This window comes from Capsicum annuum, chromosome 10, assembly GCF_002878395.1.
Source record: "Capsicum annuum cultivar UCD-10X-F1 chromosome 10, UCD10Xv1.1, whole genome shotgun sequence".
In the NCBI taxonomy this organism is placed as follows: Eukaryota; Viridiplantae; Streptophyta; class Magnoliopsida; order Solanales; family Solanaceae; genus Capsicum; species Capsicum annuum.
In genome coordinates, this window is record NC_061120.1 from 150,524,713 (window position 1) to 150,533,866 (window position 9,154).

Sequence of the window (9,154 nt, forward strand, 5' to 3'; positions counted from 1 at the left end):
TCAGCTCAAAAGCATGGTTGTTCTCTCAATTTGACTATACAAAAGAAGAAGTTTATCAAATAAACACTAATCCTAAAAGTTTTTCTCTGTTGCATACGTTAGAGATAACTTATGCAAATAAATTATTAATTTTGTAATCTATTTATCAAAATATGAAAGATCATCAATTTACTTATTAAAAACAAAATAGAATTCATTTCAAAAAAATAAATCTTGATTCACTCTCCAAATAGAAACAACAGAAGATCCAACTTCTTGGAATATAAATTACTACACAATTAACTTAAAAAAGGTTCTAAATGAACAAAAATTACAATTACAATTGAAAAATAATCAAATTTATTAACATTGATTTCAACAGCTTCATCACCATGCTCTTAGTTCACCTTCTTGCAATTGACACGAATTTGACCTTGATTCCCGATCAATGGCTTGATATTGCCCATCTTAATCATAGACTTGCCAAAATCTTTCGAGAAAGTCCCTAGGTTTGTACTATAGGTTTTAACAAGCTCATCCGTTTATCCTCCACTAAACAATGCTTGATCAGACTGCAAAACCCCTTTCTTGGACATCAAGTTACTATAATATTTTGAGTCGAAAAGGACAGGTGTAGGATCAAGGGAAGCAAGGTTGGAATCACCTCTACTACGTGGACAATTTTCTTGTCGTTGACTTACAAAGGTGGAGTCAATGTTCTTAGTCTCGTTGTAGATGCGATTCCTGAAGGTAAAACACTGAGCAAATCCTAGAGTGTGGCCACCGGAGAGCGCCACAAGGTATTCCTCATCCGAACCTTGAAGTTGTCAATAAGGGCTGGTAAGTCCATCAACGGAGTTGGAATATCATTGTTGGCGGTGGTTCTACTTTCTATAGTGGAATCCCTTCTTCCTAGTTGCACTTCCCATGTTGGTCCATGTAACTGTTCATATAACAAAAATTCAGTTAATTATACAATACAGAATTAATAACATACAAATTTAGCTATGAGGCTTTACACTAATTCTTTATATGATGAGCTTAAAAGAAAACTAATCTATCGAAATTGGGTTTTAATATCGCCCAATTTTTTAATATTAGTTGATGACTTTTACTAATTAATTTGGACTATGAATTGATGAGGCTTAAGTTGAACTTCCAAGTGTTGTCCGCGAAACAATTGACAAGAAACAATAAAGTGAACTATAGCATATGCCAAGACAGAAGGGAGAAATACGAACAACAACGACGGAGTCACGAGCTACAACTGCTAGGATATCTGCACAAGACACAATTGGATGTCCACAAACTTTATCAACCTCTTAATTGATTTTATCAATCACTTCAATTCCTCTTACAGGATTGTTATTAGCACGACCAGTCTTTTCACTATCAATAATAGATGTTTGTGTTGGGTTCATACTATATGAAAGAAATATGAATGAAAAAATAGAGAGTAAAATGGCGGAGGGAAGGAGACACTAAAATGGAAAGTGTACTCCCAAATTAAAAAGTTTACTCTTTCTCCTATATTGGTGGAAGAAAAGAACTTAGAATTTTTTGTAATTAAGAACACTTACTCCACATGATAAGTGAGGCAAGAAATAAGAGATGCCTCGCGCCATCGTCGCTCGCTTGGCTTTGGCTTTGGCTTCGGCTTTGGTTTTGGATTTGGATTTGGATTTGTCAAATGATCGATCGATGAGATCTATATTTTTGGACAAACTTTATTTGACGAAATCTAATCAATGACAAAAAATGTAGGAAATTTTTTCTATTTTTAATACTCCATTTATATGCATGCAGTAACAGTAATAGATGCAATGTTTGAACTGAACTGATGCTTCAGAAAAGTTGTATTATTTCGAATTGATGCTTCAGAAGGATGCAATTCTTCAACAAAATGACACACTAATTCACGAACTGGTATGCCTGTTTGGAACAGACACACTGTTTGGACGAATGGACATGAATTTTTAGAAAAGGTTACACCTTTTGAATGAACCATTGCCACTTTTCAGAAGAGGCATCTTGTGTCCATATAAATCTACTTTCATCCACAGGTTTTGCTACGAAAATTTCAAAATAAAAAACACTCTTCTTGCCTTAAAAATATTCTGTGTGATCACTCAAACGTTCAGTGAGTTCGAAGATATTCCAGTTGTTTGAGGTACCGCTACAATTAGTTTGTTTGGCCATTTTATCCTGGAAGGAAAATTACGCAACCTCGGGTACAGTGAGGGGAATTATTTCCTTAAGGAAAGTCTGTGAATTTGGACGACTTGACCATTTTTGTTTCATCTTTATTTCTCAAAATAAAATACACTTCTAAGAAAGATCACTTTGATCTTGTGTTGAGGGTATTTTTTTTACTTCATTGAGTTCTTGTTTTAAACTTGAACTAGTTGAAGTTGTTGTTCTCCATATACAGATTCTGCGTAACTTTTAGAATCTGTATAGCTTGTTTTTGGAGATTAAAATTTTAACTTTCTACTCCGTCTGAACTTAACTAGTGATTTAAAGTCATAAAAGCTTCATCACAAGTTAAAGATATTTCGGTTGACACTTGGAAGTCATAAAAACTTCTTTGTCAACTAGAAAAAAGAAGAAAAGTTTAAAGTTGTTTAACTTTATAAATAGTATTCTAAAAATACTAAGTAGTTTTTTGTCTTGTGGTGACATAAAAAATGACAAGCGATAGTCAAATGCAAGATGCGGCAATGTCTGTAGGGGAAACTAATATTGCCACATCAAGTCGCACAAATGCTCTTCCTACAATGGCACCAGTGGAGAAGCCCAGAAAATTTGTGGGCATTGGCTTTAAACGATGGCAGCAAAAGATGTTCTTTTACCTCACCACTTTGTGTCTGCAATGGTTCACTATCAAAGATGCTTCTGAGGTGCCTGAGGGAACCTCGAACAAAGAGCGTTTCATAATTGTAAAAGCTTGGAAATATTCATACTTTCTTTGTAGGAATTATATTCTGAGTGGTCTCCAATACAACCTCTACAATGTCTATAGTGGAGCTAAGACATCGAAGTAATTGTGGGGGCCACTTGAACGAAAATATAAAACAGAGAATGTGGGACTTAAGAAATTCCTTGTTGAACGGTTCCTAGACTTCAAAATGGTAGATAGAAAATCGGTTGTCTCTCAATTGCAGGAGTTGCAAGTCATCATATATGATCTCCTAGCAGAAGGTATATCTTTGAAAAATACCTTAGTTGAACAAATTTAAAAAGTTCTTAATACTCACATAAACTATTTTGTAGGTTTGATTGTGAATGATATATTTCAAGTAGCAGCGATAGTTGAGAAGCTACCACCTTTGTGGAAAGACTTCAAAAACTACTTGAAGCATAAACGTAACGAGATGATTGTCGAAGATCTTATTGTCTGACTGCATATTGAAGAGGACAGTAAAGTCACCGAGAGAAGGTCAAAAGGGAATTCTATAATTAATAGAGTACATATTGTAGAAGATGATCAAAACAAGTCTAAGAAAAAGAAGAAAGTTGAACAAAAAAGCAATCAACCCAAGAAGAAATTCAAGGGAAAATGCTTCAATTGTGGAAAGATTGGCCACAAGTCCACGGATTGTCGTGCCCCTAAGAAAGGCAAGAAAAACAACCAAGCTAATATGGTTGTGATGATATGTGTGCTATGTTCTCAGAATGCAACTTGGTGGGGAATCCTCGTGAATGGTGGTTGGATTCTGGTGCCACCCGCCATGTATGTGCCAACAAAGAGTTGTTTTTATTATTTGTTTCGGATCAAGTAGAAAAAATGATCTACATGGCTAACTCCGCTATTGCTAAGGTGGAAGGAACAGGGAAAGTATGCTTGAAAATGACTTCAAGAAAGGTCTTGACACTTAACAATGTCTTGTATGTAACAGAATTACGTAGGAACTTAATTTCTGTTTCACTTCTAGACAAGAACGGATTCAAATGTGTAACTGTTTTTGGAAAAATTATAATTAGCAAAGGAGAAATGTATGTAGGAAAATGCTATCTCACCGAAGGCCTTTATAAGATGAATATAATGACTGTTGAAATAAATAAAAGATCAAATTCTTCTTATTTGCTTGAGTTTTATGATTTATGGTATGAACGATTAAGCCATCTTAATTACAAAATATTACGAAAATTGATTAACTTAGAAGTTTTTCCAAACTTTGAGTGCAATAAATCAAAGTGTCAAACGTGTGTGGAATCGAAGTATGCAAAACATCCTTATAAGTTTATTGAAAGGAATTCTAATACCTTAGACTTAATACACACTAACATTTGTGATATGAATTCAACACCATCACATGGTGGGAAAAAGTATTTCATAACTTTTATTGACGATTGCACTAGATACTGTTATGTCTACTTGCTAAATAGTAAGGATAAAGCAAAAAATGCATTTGGGCTATATAAAACTGAAGTTGAAGATCAATTAGGCAAAAAGATCAAAATGATAAGAAGTAACAGGGGCAGAAAATATGAATCTTCCTTTGTATAAATATGTGTAGAGAATGGAATCATCCATCAAACTACGGCCCCATATTCACCTCAATATAATGGAATTGCGGAAAGAAAAAACCAAACTTTGAAGGAAATAATGAATACCTTACTTATAAGTGCTGGTTTACCGCAAAACTTATGGGGAGAGACTATCCTTACAGCCAATTGTATACTCAACAGAGTTCCCCATAGTAAAACACAATCTATTCCTCATGAAAAATAGAAAGGAAGGAAACCCAATTTGAAATATTTCAAAGTGTGGGGGTATCTAGCAAAGGTCCAAGTTCCTATGTCCCAAAGGGTTAAGATAGGATCTAAGAAAGTAGACTGTGTGTTTATAGGATATGCTAAAAGCAGTAAAGCATGTCGATTTTTGATTCATAAATATGAACATCCGGATATTAATAAAAATACGGTAATTGAATCAGACAATGCAGAATTCTTTGAAAACATTTACTCGTATAAAATTAGACATGAATAGTTTAGTAGAGGATCTAAACGACCTCGAGATGAACCAAGTGAGAATGTACGTACATAATGAAGAAAACCCAAGACATAGTATACGTCAAATAACGTCTACTTCATTTGGATCGGATTTTGTAACATTTCTCTTAGAAAATAAGCCTCAAACATTTAGGGAAAGGATGACATCTTTGGACTCATCCTTTTGGAAAGAGGCAGTCAATATTGAGATTGATTCAATCTTAGGCAACCATACATGAGAATTGATTGATCTTCCTCCCAAAAATAAACCTTTAGGTTCAAAATGGATTTTCCAAAGGAAGATAAAAGCGGATGGCATTGTTGACAAATACAAGGCAAGACTTGTAGTAAAGGGATTCAAACGAAAAGAAGGCCTTGACTACTTTGATACATACTCGCCAGTAACAAGGATAACATCGATTCGAATATTAATTGCCTTAGCGGCGGTATATGATCTTCAAATCCATCAAATGGATATGAAAACCGTTTTCCTAAATGGAGAATTGGAGGAAGAAATATACATGGAATAGCTTAAGAGTTTTTTTGGTTCCAGGAAAGGAAAACAGGGTGTTTAAACTTTTCAAGTCATTATATGGACTAAAGCAAGCACCAAAACAATGGCATGCGAAGTTTGACCAAACCATGTTGGAAAACGAATTCAAAATAAATGAATGTGATAAATGTGTTTATATTAAAGACACTCGAAATCACCAAGTTATTGTATGTTTATATGTGGATGATATGTTGATCATCAGTAGAGACATTTCTGACATAAATGCAACAATACGAATGCTTGAGAGAAAGTTTGATATTAAAGACGTTGGAGTTGCATATATAATATTAGGTATAAGAATCCATCAAGATCCACAAGGGTTGGCATTGTCACAGTCTCATTATATCAAAAAGGTACTTGGCAAGTTCAAGTATATGGAATTCAGTGTTGCCAAGACTCCATTGGATGCGAGCTTTGCACTTTAAAAGAATGAAGATGAAAGTGACTCGCAATTGGAGTACGCAAGAGTGTTGGGATGTTTAATGTATATAATGAACTATACCCGACCATAAATAACATGCACTATTAGTAAATTGAGTCGGTACACGAGTAATCCCAACAAAACTCACTGGATGGCAATGAAAAGAGTTTTGAAGTATCTTAAATACACTCAAAATTATGCTTTGCATTATAATAAATATCCTATGGTACTTAAAGGATATAGTGATCTAAATTGGATCACTGGATCGAATGAAGTAAAATCCACAAGTGGATATGTATTTACTATCGGTGGAGGAGCAATCTCTTGGAAATTATCCAAACAGACTTGTATTGGTCGCTCTACAATGAAATCTAAATTTATTGCATTAGATAAAGCCGGTGAAGAAGCAAAATGGCTCCAAAATTTCTTAGAAAATATTTCTTATTGGCACAAGCAAGTGGCACCAGTATGTATACACTATGATAGCCAAGCGGCAATAGGTAGGGTAGAGAGCATGATGTACAACGGTAAATCTCGTCACATACAACGAAGATCTAATACCTTCAGGTAACTTCTCTCTAGTAGAATTATCACTGTTGACTATGTAAAGTCAAAGGATAATATGTCGGATCCACTTACAAAAGGCCTATCTAGAGAAGGAGTGGAAAGGACATCTAAGGGAATGGGTTTAAGGCCTAGGACAAGTTGGCATGACCATAAGTCTACCTAGAAGACTGGAGATCCTAAGAGCTAGGTTCAAGGAGATCAAAAAAAGTTGTGTCTGACAAGTTCAACATTGCTAATTACCCAACCTATTCTCATGATGTAGACAATGTATAGTAAAAAAGGATAAGACTTAAGGTGAAAAGTCTTTTAATGATTATCTAAATTTGGAAGATCTGACCAAATATTTTAATCTATAGGATTGAACATATAGAAATCACCTATACGAGGGCGAAGTGGAAGCCGCTTCAAGGAGAATGTTGGTAAAGGCCTATTCTCTAAGCTCTCATAAAACGGGGACGTTTTCATGGATGAAAAGAACAAAACCATGAGAACCATAAATGTTAAAAGGTTTGTTGTGTGACATATATTTTATAGGTGTACATTAAAGCTCGATGGTTCAAAGATATCAAATCTACCAATTGACCGAGTACATCCGATGCATGTTCACTACGGAAAGTTCAAAGGAAAACCTACTTATCCAGATGCAATCAGTCTTTACTTGATGATCACATACTTGCCCGTAAAAATTTTACGAAAAATATTCATTCCTCATTCATGTGGGGGATTGTTGGGTTCATACTATATGAAAGAAGTATGAATGGAAAAATGGAGAGTAAAATAGTGAAGGGAAGGAGACACTAAAATGGAAAGTGTACTCCAAAATTAGAAAGTTTACTCTCTCTTCCACATTGGTGGAAGAGAGAACTTGGAAGTTTTTATAATCAAGAACACTTACTCCACATGATAAGTGAGGCAAGAAATAAGAGATGCCTTGCCCCATTTTCGTCGCTCGCTCGGCTTCGGCTTTGGCTTTGGATTTGGATTTGGATTTGTCAAATGATAGATTGATGAGATATATCTTTTTGGACAAACTTTATTTGATGAAATCTGATCAATGACAAAAAATGCAGGAAATTTTTTTTGTGTGTTTAATACTCCATTTATATGCATGCATTAACAGTAACAGATGCAATGTTTGAACTGAACTGATGCTTTAGAAAAGTTGCACTATTTCAAATTGATGCTTCATAAGGATGCAATTCTTCAATGAAATGACATGCTGATTCATGAAATGACATGCCTGTTTGGAACAGACACACTATTTGGATGAATGGACATGAATTTTCAGAAAAGGTTACACCTTTTGAATGAACCATTGCCATTTTTTAGAAGAGGTGTCTTGTGACTATATAAACCTTCTTTCATCCACAGATTTTGGTATGAAAATTTTAGAATAAAAAACACTATTCTTGCCTTAAAAATATTCTGTGTGATCGATCACTCAAAACGTTCAGTGAGTTCAAAGATATTCCAGTTGTTTCAGGTACCGCTACAATTGATTTATTTGGCCATTTTATCCTGGGAGGATCATTCTGTAACATCGGGTACAGTGAGGGGAATTATTTTCTTAAGAAAATTTCGTGAATTCGGACGACTTGACCATTTCTGTTTCATCTTCATTTCTGAAAATAAAATACACTTCTAAGAAAGATCACTTTGATCTTGTGTTAAGGGTATTTTTTTTACTTCATTGAGTTCTTGTTTTAAACTTGAACTACTTGAAGTTGTTGTTCTGCATATACAGATTTTGCCTATCCGTAGAAGGAAATAACAATTTGATCAAGAAGAATCGAAGCATCACATCCCTACATTCATAAGGAATACGTTAGTAACAACATCTCAATGATTTTGAGGTTATTTCATTAGTAACTTCAAAATTTTAGCTTAAATACTCAATTCTTTCACAAAATTTGGAGAGTAGGATGAAATGAAAAAGATTGAGTGGGAGAAAACGGATCTCACGTTAATGAAACAATCATGAAAATGTAATCGTAGCAAAAAGGTGCCCATTCGCCTCTCTTGAGGGACAGCATCCTCAACAACCCGTTTAATGGTTGGTAAAGCTTCGGGACAAACATCATCGTAGAAATCATCTGACAAGTCTGAAAAAGCCATACCTGCAAGAGAAAACATGACTAACACATGAAGAATGAGAAAGCTACTTGAAGCCATTTCTTGATAATTACTATATATATAGTCTATGAAGTTCTACACTTCTTTGTTGTGTTTCTGAATTTGTGATGATGAGAGTAAAATGAGGTAGTATTTATAGGTAAAAAATAACACTATTGAGTACTGACTATGGAGCAACACGACAATGGTCCTAGTTTTAGATGCTCTCACAAGAATGAGCTTACTTTGACTATTTCCAAGGCAGTTTTTAATTTATGGTACATTGACTCAATACATGCATGAAATGTTTAGACTTGGTTATTGATAATCAATTATTACAAATTTGAGTGGTTCGACTCGGCGGTGGTGGAGTCGTACTTATGGTGTGTTAAATAATGGCACCTATTCCACTTTATAGTTAGATAATAATTTTTTTTATGTATATTTAAGATTAATGAAATACCCAGCTCACAAAAATTGAGAATATTAAAAAAGTCCTTTACTTTTATATTGATTTATTTATTTTA

General features: G+C 34.4%; 1 pseudogene; it reads right to left on the reverse strand.

The window, feature by feature from the left end:
* Positions 1-377: 377 nt before the first annotated feature.
* Positions 378-8,687, reverse strand: LOC107845076 (annotated as a pseudogene).
* Positions 8,688-9,154: the final 467 nt, after the last annotated feature.